General features: G+C 37.1%; 1 protein-coding gene across 5 annotated transcripts in view; it reads left to right on the top strand.

Annotated features, from left to right (window-relative positions):
• The window catches only part of mora (cysteine and histidine rich domain containing protein), a 560,065-nt gene that overhangs the window by 296,874 nt on the left and 243,550 nt on the right, over positions 1-19,641 (top strand). The gene's annotated exons all lie outside the window — the stretch shown is intronic.

Here is a 19,641-nt window from a genome sequence, read left to right as displayed (position 1 = left end):
GCATAAAATATGTGGAACATGTGAAACAATATATTTTATATCAGAGTGTAAGTTTTATCCTGTATTAGATAGTTGCAGTGTTACTATTTGTCTGTGACAAAGCTGATTTTGATTTAGCATTGTCCTTCGGTAAGGTGCCAAAGAAATACAAGAATCCCTCGCCATCTTCGCAGATAGTACATTCCTGAAGAGCACCACATTTGGCAGAACTGCAGCAAGACTTAGTTTGCATAGAAAATAGGGTGTTATGGGAATAACAATAATTACCCACTAAAATATATGGGGGGGGACAGTAAATTTAATTTTTCATTTAAAAAAAATAAAAATGAAAAGGTTGACATAAAATAAGTACAAGGTGGTGGAACAAGATATGTATTTTCACTTTCAGCATTTATGGCCTGTTTAGCGAATATAAGACAAGAGAGTCTTATAGAAACAGAGAGTGGTAATCAATGGACACTGCTCATCGTGGACTAATGTTATCAGTGGAGTCCCTCAGTTTTCAGTGTTGGGTCCATTATTGTTTTCTGTATTTATAAATAATATTGATGATGGTATATCAAGCTTAATGTCCAAGTTTGCAGATGATACAAAAGTTGGCAGGGTTGTTAAGGACACTACTGACGCTATGCTGCTGCAAAAGGATCTGGAAAGGTTGAGCAGATGGGCTGAGAGGTGGCAAATGAAGTTGAACATTGACAAATGTAAAGTACTACATATGGGAAACAGCAACCCCAGAGCAATGTATTAACTCTGTGGTACTACACTGAGTAGTAGAGAATGAAAAGAACCAGAGGGTAATTGTACAGGCAGATATGAAGTTTTCTGAGCAGTGCAGATGGGCTGCAAGAGTAGCTCATGGTGTCTTATCAATGATATACAGGAATTTTTCTAGCAGGGATAAGGAGGTGATTATTCCCTTGTATAAGGCAATGGTCAGGCCACACCTTGAGAGTACTGTATACAGGTCTGGAGACCTCATTTCAAGAAGGATTAGAGCTGCTGGAATGAGTACAGAGAAGGGCAACAAGGTTAGTGAATGGAACAAAGGGTTGCTCTTGCGAAGAAAGGCTTAAGTTTTGCAAATTACGGTGTCTGGAGACTAGGCACCGGCGAGGTGATCTGATAGAGGTGTATAAAGTCTTGAATGGTTTGAGCATCTCATCAGCTCAATGCTGATGGGATTCTGCCTCTTGCTCAGAATAATCATCTGAGAAGGCATAAATTCAAATTGAGGAAAGACAGATGTAGGATAGATGTGCGGAAATTTGCCTTTAGCCAGCGAGTAGTTGGTTAGCATCAGCATTAGGTTGGTGGAACAGACTTCCATCCCTTGTTGTGGAAGTTGTTAGTCTAAATAAATTTAAGGCTCAGCTGGACAGGTATTTCGAACGAAACGGGGGGGGGGGAGGTGAAGTGGAAGTGTTTTTTTTTTTTTTTTTTTTTTTTCTTTCTGGCTGATGCTGCATAAGCTTGCTTTCTTGCATCATATGCCTCTACTAATGCTAATAATAAAGGTTAAAATAAGTAACAGTTTAAATTACTGTTTAACAACTACAGTAATCTTCAGATTGTTATGAAAACAATCCAGGAAAAATCTAAGTATTATTTAGAAATGTGAACATTATAGAGAGGTGGCGAAGTGTTCATGCATAGCACTGTATATATATATATTAGGGGTGAGTAATTGGCACAAATAGTTTTTCATCGACTGAAAGTGATCTGCCCCCAAGTCGGTAATTTGTGCATAATGTAATTATTTTAGTTGTTTTTTTGTAAATCACTTAATGTGACAATTTAAAAACAGTTATCGTATCATGTTGAATGTTTAATACTTTTTCAGTATTAATATTTTAGTGTTAATCATATAGAACAAGTAAGCCTGAAGCATTTTCCTACACCAGGAAAAAATAAAAATAATTATTGAATAAAAATAAATAAACAAGAAAGTAAAATAAAATAAACTAACCATTTGACTTCCTCCCCGTGTAGGAAAAATTATACAATAATTTTTGTGTTCTCTTATAAATGGGAAAAAAAAAAGTCATTTACCTGATTTTTAGGAATTTTATGACATAAAAGGGATCTGGACTGTGATGAGTTATGTATTTCCTAATAGTGATTGGTAAGAATTAATTTGGTAGCCCCTGGTATATATGGTGTTAAAGAAATGTGCCATTTTGAGGGAAGGTAAACATATCCCTCTGCACCACTGGCAGGGCAGATTTACTGAGTGCAAACTTGGGGACCCCATAATGATACATTTACTATTGGCCTAGTGCCCTCTCTTTTGTCTTAATTTTAGAGCCTTTAAAAATATTTGGCAATCCTTATATGCCTGCTAGTCCTATCTGTATAATCTATGGAAGGAGGGATAAATAATTGTTGTTATTTTGTTTAAGGAGGCTGGTTGCAACTGTGTATACCGTATTTCCGCTTATAAGACGCACGGGCATACAAGACGCACCCTAGTTTTGGCCACATATTTTGGACAAAATAATAACCCTTCTATTATCCTTCGATACTGTTTACGGTGAAACTAAGAAGCGATCTTTTACCAACTGATGTAAACAAATATTGTGACATGGCGTAATACGGGATGTAATCAGGGGGTAGGTATTAAAAATAAATTAAATGGAGTTACATTTATTATTTTTTTATTAAATGGACTTACAGCATAGAGTTTTTATTCAATTCATAAAACACAAGAAATTTTTAAAAATATTTATTTGTTCTTAATGAAATCATCATAATATTCAAGATATTCAATGTCACCATCGTCCACGTTATGAGCAATCTCTGAGTCAGATGAATCTGTTTCCTCATACAAAAGATCGTCTTCCGTGCCGTCAAGAGCATTGGTTATGCCACACTTCTTAAATGATCGTACTATTGTTTCCATTTTTCATTCCAAGCATTTTTGACCCACTGGCAAACCTGTACAATGGTAGGTTTTTTGATGCGCCCTGTTGATGTTAGTTCATGCTGTGGGAGCATCATCCATTTATTCCATTCTTCACACATGTAGTCGTTGAAAGGCTTATTTATCGATACATCCAGGGGTTGCAATTGACCCGTTAACCCTCCAGGAATTACAGCCATTTGCGTGTTTAAACTTTTTAATCTTATCTTAGTACAATTAGTTAGGTGAGACCGGAACTGATCCCATACGAGAAGCGACGGCTTCTTGCGAAGTCAACCAGGACGGTGTGACCACACCTTTTCCAGCCAAAACCTCACGGCATGCTTATCCATCCATCCTTTGGGGTGAACTTGAATAAGAACTCCTGCTGGAATGCTTTCTTTCGGCATTGTTTTCCTTTTAAATATTAGTAATGGTGATAACTTGGTACCATCAGCACAACATGCCAGCACTGCTGTAAAATGGGATTTCTCATTGCTAGGAGTTTTAATGGTCACAGATTTAGCATCCTTAAAATCAACTGTCTTATTAGAGGGAACGTCAAATGTCAATGGAACTTCATCCATATTTGCAATTTGACTAAGTTCAAAGTCATTTTATTTTCTGACATTGATAATATACCAGTGAAAATCAATCATTTTGTTTTTGTACTCCTCAGGCATTTTCTGTGCTATTTTTGTTCTTGTTTGCATCGCTAATCTGTGTCTCTTCATAAATCTATAGCACCTGTAAAGTCATCATGCCCTCTTGCAGCTGCCCTCAATTTAGCTTCAGAAATGATATTTTTAGTCGTTACCACAATACCTTGGCTCCTCTGATCTGTAACCCACGTCTTCATCTCATTCTCCAGTTCCTCCCATCTTGCGTTTTGCTTGCGAAGGTTGTGTTTTGACTTTATTGCTTGTCGAAGTTTCTCCTCTTGCTTTTGCCAGTCACGTACCGTTTTCTCGGTAGGAGGTGATCCAAAATGTCTTTCAGCAGCACTGTTCCCATATTGCTTTACAAATTTTATTACTTGTAATTTAAAGGCAATTGTGTAGCAATGCCTTCTCAACAACTCCATCATAACAGGGTGTTCTGAAATTTATAAAAAAAATTATTGATAAAGAAAATAATAATAATAAAATTAAATATGGTAATATATTTTTCTCAAAATAATGGTATACGCTTGGGTAAATGTTCAACCAATAATGAAATGTTTGTTTCTGAAAAAAGCTGACAGAAGTAACGTAACAGAAATTCTTACTCACCCTTAGACAAATACAGGTGTCACTTTCACTTTGTTAAAGACGGTTGGAATTGAAAAATCCTGACCCAGTCTAATTAGCCCACCATAACATAAAAGCGTGAGATCATAGAGGAATACCATAAAAGTGCGAGATCATATTATAGAGGAAGCAAACATATGGGAAAATGAAACAAGTTTTTACTTACGTCTGATTGTGAGATTCCTATATTCAGCAAATTTTTCACGAAAAAAAATTACTGGTATGTATTGTTGCCATAGATTGTAACCACTGATAATTGTTAAAAATATATTTCAACAGATAAATCTGAAGTAAAATTGGTGTTAATTTCAAAGGGAAGTTTTCAGATCTCAGTTTACTGGCACTGCATCATCGAAAATGCATTGCTGGTAGTCTTTAGGCCTAATCTGACATTGACCATATAAGACGCAGAGTGATTTTCCGAGTATGTCTTCGCAAACAAAAAACCACGTCTTATAAGCCGGAAATGCTGTATGTAAAAATAAAACAAATAAATAATAATAAAATAAAAGCATGGATTGTAAAATTCTGGTATACAAATATAAAACAAAATTATCTCAAATCTGCAGTTGGAAAACCAGTAGTTTTGGCGAGATTCTTGTACAGTATGTGTAAGAACAAATGTGCAAGAAATCTAGGAAAAGCTAACCTTTCCAGGTTTTTTTCTTTGTGTGTTCTTGTAGTGGTTTTTCAGTTTCAAGTGGCAGGAAATATAATGTAATCAGACAAATGCAAAACGATAAGCATAATAACAATGGTGTAGTGCAGTGGTTTTCATCCGGGGTGCCACATAATTTGGGAAGTTACTTAAACGTATATTTTTTAAATTTATATATTTATTTCATTATAAAAGGTACAGGGGATCCTCATTATCCAAGGATAATTGGTTCTAGAAAAATCCACGTAAAACTGGGACCACATTTTCCTAATGTGTATTATGTAATTATTAAAAAATGGATGGAATGAACTTAAAAATGAGACAATTATTTTATTAGACATTTTTTATTATATGTTGAACAATGTTGAGGTTAAGTAAAATTGATTGAAGTTACACTATTTTTAATTTTACGAAGAAAGAATGATTCCAGAAGTTTTTTTTGGTTTTTTTTTTTGCCGTATTTTTTCAGATAAAATTGTGTTGTAGCCTTTGTTTATGCCTTTAACTTCGTGCTTAACTTTTAGAGCAGTGGTTTTCAACTGGGGTGCTGCAGCACACTAGGGTGCCGCAACAACATTCTAGGGGTGCCGTGTAATTTGGGTTTAAGTTACTTGAAGCTATTATTATTATTATTTTTTTTAATTTGGATATTTATTTCATTATAAAAAGATGTACGGTATCCATTGTACCGTATCATTTTAATTTTGTGGTGATCTATAATTGATCTTTATTTAGCACCTCTATATAAGAAAAAAAATATTATATAGGTATATATATTAAAAAGTTGAAAACCACTGTGTTATTTTGGCCTAGGGGTGCCGTGAAAAAATTACTGGGACGCTAAGGGTGCCGTGAACCGAGAAAGTTTGGGAACCTCTGATGTAGAGGGTTGTTCTCACAAAAATATTCAAGTGCTTGGTCAATTTTCTCAAGGGCTTCCTTTAATTCTTTAATTTTTAAATCTTTATCCTTTGGTGCTTCCATCGTGTCATCATTTTTGGCTTTCTCTTCTATGGGTAGTTGGTCTAATTCTGCTAGCTCCTCATTGAGTGGTTTTGAGCTTGATTCAAAAAATTGTGCTTGAACAATTCATCAACAACTTTGTGGAATCCCACTTCTTTTGCAAGACTTACAATTTCTTTTTGTAACCCGGTCACATTATATTCTTCATATTCAAAAACAGCGTCAGGGTATAACTGCTTCCATGAGTTATTCATCGATCTATACAATTTCTTGCCAAACTTCTCCAATCATTTTTATACTGTTCAGAATATTAAAACTTTTCCGAAAATCCTCCACGTTATTTTCATTGCTTATTATCGGATTAAAAAATCAATTCCTGTAATTGCAGGGACTCGGATACTGGGGACCCCCTGTACATTCTTATTATTGTTCCAAAACCACAATGATAGTATTTACATATGACAACTGATCATTCTATTTACAATTCCAAAATAAAAAAAAATACAAAAACCTCACATTATAAAAGATAAGTTTCATTATATACAATATTACGTTATGGTTAACTTTTATTGTTGTTATTTGGTTTTTAGGAGCATTAGCAACTAAGGCCATATTGCTCCGGGGATATGCCGTGGTCATTCCCTGACCTTTCCGCATCCTCCGTATTTGGTGGTCACGAGCTCGAACCCCGGTCTAATCAAGAAGTGTGTGCTACGCACCGCCAATCCTGCCCACCTGGCTACGGAGGCGCCTGTTAACTTTTGTATATATATATATATATATCATATAACTATTGTATAACATATTTTTTTAATATTAGACTAGGAGGCTTCACCCCTGCTCACTCTTACCAACTCCATGCATGCTTTTCTACATAAAATGTAGAGGAAAGATGGAGTAAGTCAAATCTTTTCTATGTAAAAGACACACCTGTTGAAACGAGCTGATCGATATCTAATTATGAAATGACCTATGTAATCATTTAGCATTAGCATTAGTAGAGGCATATGATGCAAGAAAGCAAGCTTATGCAGCATTAGCCAAAAAAAAAAAAAAAACAACCCACTCCCATTTCACCTGTCCAGCTGAGCCTTAAATTTATTTAGGCTATCAACTTCCACAAGGGATGGAAGTCTGCTCCACCAACCAACTACCCACTGGCTAAAGGCAAATTTCCGCACATCTACATCTGTCTTTCCTCAATTTGAATTTATGCCCTCTCAGGTGATTATTCTGAGGAAGAATCGCATCGGCATTGAGCATGCTCAAACCATTAGGCTTTATACACCTCTATCAGATCACCTCACCGGTGCCTAGTCTCCAGACACTGTAATTTGCAAAACGTAAGCCTTTCTTCATAAGAGCAACCCTTTGTTCCATTCACTAATCTTGTTGCCCTTCTCTGTACTCATTCCAGCAGCTCTATATCCTTCTTGAAATGAGGCCTCCAGACCCGTATACAGTACTCAAGGTGTGGCCTTACCATTTACCTGTGCATTTGTAGTAATTGTCCCGCCCACTTTAATCATGTAACCTGCTTCTCCCATTGGCTACGCCACCACGCAGCATTCTCAAAGTGGAATAAATATCACTATGTAATTATTTACCTGCATTTACATAGGAAAACTTATGAAATCACTTAAGAAAGCCTTTTGCTTCAGGATCCAAAATGCATGAGGAATATTGTTGCATTTGAAAGAGCAGGACTAAAATATTTACACACTATACAAATATTTAAAATATTTTCAAAATACTAAAATATTTACAAAATACTAAACTATTTACAAATGTACAAACTATATCGGATCCCGTTATCAGCTGACATTACAATGTATCATCAAATGATGCCGGGCATGCTCATGTATTAGATAGTGAAGCACATGCACGAGGTTGGTGTATGATGGAAGCAGTTGTCTTTCAACGGAAGACAACAATGTAATTATTTACTTGCACATTTGTAGTGACATAATTGCCCTGCCCTCTTCATTGGCCCAAATAAGTGATGTAATTGCCCCATCCTCTTGTCCCATTGGCTCGAATAAATATCACTAGGAGGGAAAGGTGTGTGTGCATATATATATATATATATATATATATATATACACAGAGAGAATCGGATCTAACAGGTGGAAAATTGAGTAGGGATGCCACAAAATAAAATAAATTACAGGTAGTTCTCAGCTTTGCGAGTTAATTCGTTCCTAGTGTGCGCTCGTGAAGCGAAAACTCGTAAAATGGGAATTTTTATCCCATAGACATAATGTTAAAAATAGGGGTTATGTTATCAAGAATGAAATTAGTTAACTAATTAGTTGAAGTTTAAACAATGATTGATTTAACTAAAGAAATGAAAACGTAACTCAAGCAAATCAAGCAAATTATAATAATAGAGAAATTATTTATGACTTACTTATGAAATGTTAATATTTCATAAATATTATTTATGAAATGTTAAAAAATGTTTATTCTTCATTGACTAAATGCACACTCGTTGATCACTCATTATTGGCTCGGCACTTGTTGGTTTGTTGCACAAGGAGCATCTTCTTCAAAAATGCTTTAAGAGGCATTTATTTCCAAGATAATCTTCTCTTTTCTTTATAAATTTCAATAGCATGCATAAGCATTTTTTTCATTTTAACAGAATGCACAAATTGCAGCTACCATGATTTGTGCGGAGTAACAAGTTTATGAAGCTTAAAAAAAAATAGGAATGAAGAGAAGAGTCTGAAAATTTATTTGTTTTTTATACGATTAAAGATTTCTTTAAAGGCAAACACATTTCACCATAATAAGGTGAAAAAACCACACAATTCCAGCTACCGATATTTTTCGCGAATGGAATAACATCGAGTTTACTACCCATTTTTAATTGCTTGCAGTTAACAGAAAAGCACAATAAACCAGAAAGCGCAAATTGTTTTTATTGTTTTATGGTCGTGATTTCCAGAAATGTGCTTGGTTCTTATAACAGAACATATGATAACGATGAAAGTATAGTGTGTTTAATGATTTGAATTGGTAACTAATACAAATTACACTGTAAAACGACCTTTTAGCAAGTTATATAGCGAAAATTTGAACTTCCGAGGTCGTGGAATGAATTACCAAAAACAGTGTGTTAATGGATTCACATTACGATATTTTCATGATACAATGGTAACAAATTAATATCGTAAAGCAGGGTGCACTGTATTGTGTAGCTATGCGTGTGGTTTGAAATGCACTATATATGAATGTTTAACATTTCAGCACACAGTTATCACTGCCACCTAGTGGTTCCTTTATCTGCAGATTCTTAATGCATGAAGAATCACTACTGATAATCAATCAAAGGTATTACTTCATCTAATTGCCTCCCTAACAATTATGCAATAAATCCACAAAAGCTTTGCTAGTGTGAGTGACCAACCCACAAATTCCAGTCAGTATCTGGGAAATTAAAATCCCCCATTATAAGACTCTCTGATTTACTGGCCCATTCTATTTCCCTGTACAGTATCTTATTATACTCATCAGAGTCATTAGGCCTATAGCACACTCCTACTCTCAATTTTGATTTACCTATGCTTATGTCACACCAAACTGACTCGACACTGCCCTGTCCATCAATGTCGACTGGCTTCACTTCCTTGGATTTTATGTGTTTTTTAACTAATAGCATAACCCCTCCTCCCCTCCTGTCCTGTCTATCCTTTCTATACACATTGTACTCCCCAAATTCCAGTTCTGCATTCCTTATATCTGTGTGACACCACGTCACACAGACAGATGTAGGATAGACGTGCGGAAATTTGCCTTTAGCCAGCGGGTAGTTGGTTGGTGGAACAGACTTCCATCCCTTGTCGTGGAAGTTGATAGCCTAAATAAATTTAAGGCTCAGTTGGACAGATATTTCGAACAAACGGAGGGGTGAAGTGGAAGTGGTTTTATTTATTTATTTATTTTTTTTTTTTTTTTGGCTGATGCTGCATAAGCTTGCTTTCTTGCATCATACTAATGCTAAATGCTAATGCTTTTATCATAAGAAAACTTTTCCTTTGTTTGACCTTCTATCTGAACAGATGACAGCTGTTCCATCTCTTCCAATTCTTTGTGTCTTAATCTATTGAATTTTAATTACACTTTGAGTTGTTCCTGCTATGAAAGTTGTTTTTATTTTCTCTGCATTCTTTGTAATTCTCGGCGTTGCCTCATTTAGGTCTGTAGTACGTGCAATATCACATGGTATTTCATTTCGCTCAAAGCGTTTCACAGTTTCATATTTTTTCAGCTATCGACTGGCCATAAGCCTTACCAGGGAAACCCCGGTGGGCCGGAGGCCAGTGTGATTTTGGCTATAAACCGTAGTATAAGGCCACTATAAATTTTCCTGGGTACGAATTTTTGATCCGGTCCGCCTCTGTTTATCGATATTGCTTTTCTTTTTCTCTCTGAATCTGTAGTGTCTTCACCAGAACGCTTCCTTTTCACACCTTTTAAGTATTTTACTCATTTTTAGGGAATAAAGCCCAATTACAAAATGAGGAGGCACGCTTGATACACATAAACAAAGCTGTGTGTGTGTGTGTAGCAACTGAATAAACAACAGAGTAAAAGCAGAGACAAGTCTGTTAACACCTCACTAGCTCACATTTTACTAAATCACATTTCTGGGGGTTACTACCATAAAACAATAAAAACAATTTCCAGTTGTGTTCCTGCTAGTGGAATCAGTTATAAACGGGTAGTAAACTCGATATAATTGCATTTGCGATAATACCGATAGCCGGAATTTTACGTTATTAGGGTGAAATGTGTTTCCCCTTCACTGAATAAAAAACATAAATACATTTTCATAATCTTCTCTTCATTCCTATCGTGTTGTGTTTAGTTGGGGTGATTCTGCATCCGACTGCCATTTCTTGTAAACACAAAGGCAAATCGTATGTAAGCGAATTCAGTTCGTGTTATATACGATATCATTCCCCTATTTATAAATCGTGTGTGATCAAATTCCTATATTTGTGTGATCAAATTCCTATCGTGTGTGTTCAAATTCATGTAGTGTAAACACGTTATATGAGGTCTGACTATACTTCCATGTATTGTGTTTCTTAACCAATAGCATAACGACTTCTCCTTCCTATTCTGTACACATTGTACTCCCCAAATTCCATTTCTGCATTCCTTATATCTGTGTGACACTTCATTTCTGTCATCCCAACAATATCTGCTTTTGATGTTTCACCACCAACACTTCAAATTCATCAAATTTGTTTACCAAACTCCTTGCTTTGGTGTACACGCAAGTATACATGCACCTGTTTCTATTCTTAGCTACCCTAAAACATCCCATGTATTTACTTGTTCCGCAATAACTCCCAGCATTCTCTGGAATCCCCTGCACCTTGCTTTCCAAGCTGCTGCTTATTCTAATAGAAGCAGTGAAAGAATCACTTTTGCCTCTAACTGCAGCCACTGTTAACTTTTACTCTCTGTATCCCTCCAAACTAGCAGTTCTTCAACACGCCTAACACTGCCTTGATAGCATCAGCAAATATCCTTGCACCCTTTCTATTTAATTGTATCCCATCCCTGTAGAAGCAGTCTCTCCTGTTCACAGACTAGGCTGAGAAAAATTCTACCCCTTGAGCCTTGCACAATCACTCCAGGGCCCAATTGATCGACAAGGCTTTCATTATATACTCCCTATTGTGTCTGGGCAGAATTGCAGACACTTTCAAATTCAGCCCTAACTCATGGCTTTTTTTCAACATTGACCTATACTTGTTAAGTAATTCCAGCAGTTTCCTACTCTTAATATCATTAGTGCCAACTTGTACAACAATATCATCTTTTGTGCCCTTAAAAGATGATATCTGCTCTACAACTTCATGACACTTTGTCCCCTGGCAGATATACCGTAGTCCTGTTCCATCTATCCTTTTTGCACCTATGTTCTCAGTTTCCCTTACAATAGAGTCTCCGACAACAACTAGTTCTTCTGGGACCAGTGCAAGCTCTGGCATTGATGTGGGCAGCTGAGAGCTTGATGGGCCCCTCAGTTTAAATCCTTTGAGGGCATCTACCCTGTCCTTCAAGCTCTTATATAGGCCCATAACAACACTGAGTTGCCGCCGGATTTCCTTACATCACGCACACACAAAGACGTTCCCCTTGGCAATATCGTGTCTCATTCCTGATTGCTCCACAAACAAGCAATAATGACAACCCTGAGTAATGATAGTATTCTACTGCAACAGGATCTGGAAAAGTTGAGCAGATGGGCTCAGAGCTCATCTGCTCAACTTTTTTTTTGTTGGCAACTGAAGTTTAACATTGACAAATGTAAAGTACTGCATATGAGGTAGCAGTAACCCCAGAGTAATGTATCAACTGGGTAGTACTTTTCTTGAGGGGGGAGTGAAAAGGATCTGGGGTAATTGTACAGTTAGATATGAAATTTTCTGAGCAGCACAGATAGGCTGCAACAGAAGCTCATGGTGTCTTGTCAATGATATACAGGAATTTTGCTAGTACGAATAAGGTGGTGATTGTCCCATTGTATAAGGCAGTACTCAGCCCACACCTTGAGTACTGTATTCATGTCTGGAGGCCTCATTTTAGGAGAGATGTAGAGCTGCTGAAACGAGTATAGTGAAGGGTAACGAGATTGGTGAGTGCAACAAAGAGTTGGTGTGCCAAGAAATGCTTAATTTCTGCACATTGGAAAGTGAAATGATAGACGCTGCAGTGCTTATGTCAGACTACACTGACTCAATATTGCATTGGCCACCAATGTCAATTGGATGCACTTCCTTAGATTTTGTGTTTCTCGACTAACAGCATAACTGTTCCTCCCTTTTTTCACCTGTCTTTCCTTTCTGCATAAATTGTAATCCTCCAATTCCAATTTAGCACTGCTTATATTTATTTGACACCATTTTTTTTTTTTTTTTTTTTTTTTGTTATGTAAACTTCAAACACGAGAGATATTAGAACCTATGGTACTTAGTACCGTGCTTGGATTGGAGGTTGAGAAGACGAAAGAAGATATTTGTTGACATTAGACTTGAACTTCTGTAGCCTAATTTTCAGGAAATACATATGAAGGAAGGTTGTTCCAGAAAATGGCAGTTGAATGAATAAACGAGGAAGTTGGGAAATTGGTTCTGTGAGTTTGAAGTTGGACAGTACATGGATGTTAGCTGGTGGCAGCACTTGTTTGGACTGTTTTGAAAGAGAAAGCGGGAATTATAGAAGCCAATTCAGAGAACAGTGCCCATGGAAGTATCTGTAGAAGAGGCATGCAGCAGAGACAGCGAGTGGAGAAACTCTGTTAGAGATGAATCATTAATTAACCTAACTGCCCTCTTCTGAATTGAATTTAGAAGCCTGAGTGAGGTTTTGGGGGCACTGCCCCAGATGTGACAAAAAATATTCCATGGTAAGGCGGATTTGAGATTTGTACAGAGTGAACAGCTGTTTGGGAAAAAAAGTAGCGCCGAGAGCGAAAAAGAAACCCATGTTTTTTAGATGCAGAGGAAACAATATTTGTAATGTGCTTGAGACTAGAGAGATTAGAAGTCAGGGTAATCCCCAAAAATGATATATCATTTTGCCTAGAAATCGGTATGTCACCAAAGATGAGCATAGGAGCAGAACAATCTAAGTTGTCTTTGCCCCACTGGAAAATTACCTGGAGATCGGCATTTAAGGAATTGGTAGCAGATATTCATGAAATTGAAGCTGGTTGAGCAGGACAAGTTTTCTCAAGATGGAAAGTAGAATGTAATGTGCTATCATCAGCAAAACTATGGATAGGATTTCCAGTCAATGGAAGAAGGTCATTAATATACAAAAGGAAAAGAGTGCGTGAAAGAACTGAACCTTGGGGAAATTGCCATTAGTGGAGAAGTTAGAAGACAGAGAGCCATCTACCGTCACCCTCGGTGAGCGATCAGAGAAAAAACTGGATAACCAATCACAAAAAACAGTTGGCAAACCATAAGATGGAAACTTATTTAGAAGAACTTTATGCCAAACAGATCGAAAGCCTTTGAGGTGTCAAGAGCAACTGCTTGTGTTTCATTAAACTTTTCCTTTGAAATAGTCCATAAATGGGTAACATAAGCCAGAATATCATCAATGGATTGACACTGACGAATCCATACCGGCGATCGTTGATCCAATGGAAGTTTTCTAGGTAGTTAAAAGAGTTGGTGGTTAATTGATTTCTGTATTACTTTAGAAAGAGTAGAAGTAATTGCAGTGGGGCGATAATTGGATGGGAATGATTTGTCACCCTTTTTAGAAACTGTCTGGATGTGAGCAAATTTCCAAACAGAAAGAAAAACACTTTTGGAATAAGAAAGTGAAAAAAAGGTGGCAAAGAACAAGAGTAAGTTCAGGAGCACAGGTTTTGAGAACAAGTGAAGAAATACCATCAGGATCTAGAGCTTTTTTTAGCATCAAGATTCGCCAAAATCCTTCTGACATCCTTTTTACGGAAGACCACAGGAGGCATTGAATGGAGCAAGTTAGGAATGGTGGGAAGTGTTTTACCAAGATCATTAATACATGAGTTGGAAGAAAAATGGGATGCTAGCAGGTCAGCTTTATCCTTGGCTGAAGTTACAACAGAACCATCTGGTTTAGACAGAGGTGGCAACAGAGATGGGCAAAAGTTACGGTCAATAGTTTTGGCAAGAGACCAGAATGCTCGGCTACCATTAGGGCAAGAAGCAATTTTTCTACTCTTAGCCTGTTCAAACTCTAATTTGGACTGATTAATAACTGCTTTACAATTGTTGCAAGCTTTGGTGTAGGCAGAAAATGAAACTGAAGAATTAGAAACGAGCTAATTATGATATGCAACGTTCTTCTCTTGAACAGACTTAGCACATTTATCGGAAAACCAACGTTTAGATCAGTGGTCGGCAAACTACGGCCCATGGCCCAAATCCGCCCTGCCCCCTCTTTTTAATCCGGCCCATGGGTTAATATTGTTTTTTTACACGAAAAAAATTAAAAATAAATCAAATTACGCACTGCAATAGCCGATAGTCGAGTTGAGAATTATGACCGTACGTGGTGCTACTGGTGCGCATATTCACATTCTGTTGTCTACCCTAGAACAAGTGTTTCCAGCAGTTCTCTCAGTTTTGCTTTAGCGGCGCACGTGGTAATGTTTGTCGCGGAACTCTGAGATCTTTTTTTTTTTTCCTTTTGTTTATTACTCACTGTTTCCATGTCACCCTCAAGACCAAATATGAAGAGAAAAGTGGACTTCGAATGTCCTGCTTTTAAAGCTGAATGCAGTGTGAATTATTTTGTCATAGAAATAAATGACAAAGTATCACGTTTATTATGTAATGACACAATAGCTGTGCGAAAAGAGTACAATGTACGTCGTCATTACCAAAGTAAGCACGCGGCACAATATTCAAAAGTTACACAAAATCAGCAGAAGCTAAAATTGAAAAGTTTAAAAGTAATGCATCATCACAATGCAATTTATTTGTTAAAATAAAAAATGACAATGAAGCAGTAACTAAAGTAAGCTTACGAATAGCTCATTTATTAGCCAAGAAAGGGAAACCATTTACCGATGGTGAATTAATTAAATCATGTTTGCTTGTTGCAGCCGAAAAAATGTGTCCAGAGAAAATGGATTTGTCTCAATCTGTCAATCTTTCGGCGAGAACAACTGTTAGAAGAGTTGAGGACATCGGGAGCCACTTCAAGAGTCAATCCAAAGACAAGGCAAAAAATTTCAAGTGGTTTTCGTTGGCTCTTGATGAGTCTACAGACATTACTGATACTGCCCTATTGTTGCTGTTTATTCGAGGAGTCAATACTAAGTTTGAGGTTATTGAAGAATTATCTTCTATGGATAGTCTGCATCGAACAACTACAGGCGAAGATATCTTCAAGGATGTCGAGAAAACACTAACACAGTACAGTTTGCAATGGAATCAGTTAAAATGTGTCACAACTGATGGTGACAAAATTATGTGTAGAACGGGGAAAGGATTAGTTGGACAAATTTTTAAGGCTTGTGAAGCAGCTACATGTTCAAAACCTCTAGTAATTCATTGTATTATTCGCCAGCAGGCTCTTTGTGGGAAACACCTCAATCTGTCATGTGTTATTGAACCAGTTGTGTCAGGGTTAAATTTATTCGCTCTCGTGGACTTAACCATCGTCAGTTTTGTGATTTTTTTTATTAAATATTGAAGCCGAATATCCTAATTTGCCCTACCATACAGCAGCTCGATGGTTCAGCAATGGAAAAGTTTTATTAAGATTTTTTGAACTCGGAGAAGCAATAGAAAGTTTTCTAAATGAGAAAAACTGCCCACATTCATTATCTAACAATGAATGGCTATGGAAATTAGCATTTGCTACAGACATCGTGGGATTTCTTAATGAATTTAACTTAAAATTACAGCGGAAAACAGTGCTCATATGTGATACGTATTCTATCATTAAGTCATATCGTCAAAAATTTGCATTGTTTGAAACATAAATCACATTAACCAAGTCTGACCATTTTCCATGCTGTAAAAAATTTCAAATATTAGCGAAATCCCCATTCCCAAAAAAATTCACAGCGGATAAATTTTCTGAACTTAAACTACAGTTACAACAGCGTTTTTCGGATCTTGATGCAAGTGCAAAAGACATTTCCATATTTCAAAATCCATTTGGCTGTACAATTGAGGAGCTTCCATCAGACCTTCAATTGGAAGTGACTGATCTGCAAAATGATGATATGCTAAAGGTTAGGTTTAAAGAAATGGATCTAACCCAATTCTATAAATATCTTTCGGAAGATAAATACGGTCAATTAAAATCATATGCACAGTGATTTCTATCTGTATTTGGGAGTACTTAACAATGTGAAAAGACATTTTCAAAAATGAAAAATGTAAAATCGCAATACAGATCATTATTAATGGATGACCACTTGCAAACAACTTTAATGATAATAAGTACTAACTTCGAACTCCAGTATGATGAAATATTATTTCAGAAAAAACGATTACATTCATCGCATACAAAATTTAACCAGCTCTATAATACGTTTATTAATAAATGGAAATATTTTATTCATTTTTTATAAGTGTCAGCATGTGTAAATATTATGTAAAATATCACTTCCTAATAAAAATATTTTGAAACTGTTTTTTTTTTTTTTTTTTGTTGCTCTATGAGTAGAATTACCCATGTAAATATCTTCGAGCTTGCTACCTGGCCCGCCGAGGCTAAAAATTTTACGATCTGGCCCTTTCCAAAAAAAGTTTGTCGACCCCTGGTTTAGATAAAGTTCGAGATTTTCAAGTGAAGTGTGGGATAAAGGATTCCATTGCTACAAGAATAATTTGACTGACACGATCTGAGCAAACGTTGACATCAGAAGTTTTGAAACAGTAATCCGACCAAGGAAAAGAAGAAAAGAATCTCGCATATCATCCCATTTTGCATTCTTGTAATGCCAAACAATATGAGGATGTGAATAACCGTGAGATAAAGGTTCCATTGGAGAATTCACAATTACGAAGTTGTGATCTGATGTATCTAAAGGACCTTTCACTTCGAACATGTACTTTAGAAGGGTTATTTGTGAGAAAAAGATCATGCGTGTTGCCTGTATGATTAGGATTGTCCGGTATTCTTGTAGGTAAACGAACAATCTGTGCAAAGTCATTAGTAATAGCAAAAGCCTCAGCATCTCGACCAGCTGGGTCGGTGTGACTAGAAAACGGAAGCCAGATAGAGTTGTGAACATTGAAATCGCCAAGGAAAATAACCTCACTATTAGAAAAGATGGACTGCAGAAAGTCAAGTTGCAAATAGAGGAAGTCAAAGAGCTCCAAATGATTAGTGGAGTTGGGAGATTGGTAGAGACAACAGATGAAATTGACACAATGAGGTAGAGAGATTTTAAGCCAAAGAAGATTGAAGAGTGGAGAGTCCAATTACCAAATCTCTGACAGAGAATATTGGAACGGAAATATGCACAAATACCACCTTTGAGGTGAAAGGAATCATACAGCGAATATTTTGGGCAACTGAGATGAGCAGTAGTTGAATCAGCCGATAACTGAGATTCTGTCAGAAAAAGTACATGAGGTTTGGCAGACTGCAATTGGAAATGGACATTATTGAGATTAGAACTGAGACCATATATATTTGTTTGTGGGACATGCTATATGAAGTAATGAAATTTTTGGATAAGTTGTACACAACATAAGAATATACACAGATCCTTGACATAATGTGGCCTCGACAATTCCCCCCACATACACACTACTCGGACTCTCTCCAGTCACTATGTGGCAGAGTAGAGGTTGCAAGATTATACACTAGCTGATCCAGAAGCCTCCTAGATGTACTGTCTAGATGTACTGTCGGTCCGATGTACTGTCTTCCTGCCTGCGAACACTGTTTTAGAGCTGTCCCCTCGAAACGTAAGGAAGATTGGATCTTACTATGATGTTCATCATAAACTCAAGAGTCATCAGTCATGTTGCATGATTGAAGAGATTGGGAAGGGTTTACCGGAACTTGGCTCTGGAGACTAAACATGAGTTCACCACTTCAAGCCTCCAATAAGCAAAGTGGTGATATTTCACCGGTTGATGAGAGTCATCTACCATCTAGTACTGCCTGGTAACACAGAGGGGTGGCAATCCTCTAAGTGGTGTGGCCACCACACCTCGAACTTGGCTCTGGAAACTAAACATGAGTTCACCACTTCAAGCCTCCAATAAGCAAAGTGGTGATATTTCACCGGTTGATGAGAGTCATCTACCATCTAGTACTGCCTGGTAACACAGAGGGGTGGCAATCCTCTAAGTGGTGTGGCCACCACACCTTGAACTTGGCTCTGGAAACTAAACATGAGTTCACCACTTCAAGCCTCCAATAAGCAAAGTGGTGGTATTTGACCAGTTGATGAGAGTCATCTACCACCTTGTGTTGCCCCAAAAGCCAAGCAATATTAGTGACCACGACGCCTTTCCAGAGTGATTATCTAGTACGCTTAACTGTAAATACGTTTCTCCTGAGTTTCGAAAGTCCAATAACTCCTGATTATTATAATTAAATAGATACATTCAAATATTATAACCTAGAAAGAAAGCCACCTTTCTTTAATCCCTCTTTTGCTTTTAGTTAATACTAACCCTTTTCTTCACTTGGGTCACTAGGTGGCACTGCTCTTGCCTCCACGTGGCGGGGCTGGTAACCTGGGAGAAAAAGACAATCTTCCGGGGCCAAAAAGAGCATATCATGAGTAAGTCAAACTCAGACTTATCCGGGCTGCCAGATGCAACCCAGATATCAAAAAAGAAAGATAGTTCCACAGCAGGAACTGCAGAGCGCCAAAAAACTGAGCCAGAGACCCATCCAATTCCAATCTATCTGATCTACCTGATTCAACTGGTGAGAATGCAGTTGGCAAACTTTCTCCATTTAGTGTTCAAAAGGAATTGGAAAGTAGAGCAGGATCTCCGAAATCCGTAAAAAGACTCAGATCAGGAGATATTCTCATTGAGACATCTAATGCCAAACATTCTGCGCAACTTCTGAAAACTAATTTCTTTGCACGACTCCCAGTAACTGTAACGCTTCACAGATCACTGAACAGCTCTAAAGGAGTGTTCTCAGACTGGGACTTACTAGATGTATCTTAAGAAGAAATGCTAGAAGAACTGAAAGAACAAGGAGTTATTCATGTCAAGAGAATCTCCACCAGAAAAGAAAAGATGGCAATCTGATCCCTACCCGCAATCTGATTTTGACCTTTAATACACCGAATCGTCCATCATCCATTAAGG

This window comes from Mastigoproctus giganteus, chromosome 3, assembly GCF_048544385.1.
Source record: "Mastigoproctus giganteus isolate SK-2022 chromosome 3, ASM4854438v1, whole genome shotgun sequence".
NCBI classification, from domain to species: Eukaryota; Metazoa; Arthropoda; class Arachnida; order Uropygi; family Thelyphonidae; genus Mastigoproctus; species Mastigoproctus giganteus.
This window is presented reverse-complemented; position numbering and strand designations above follow the sequence as displayed.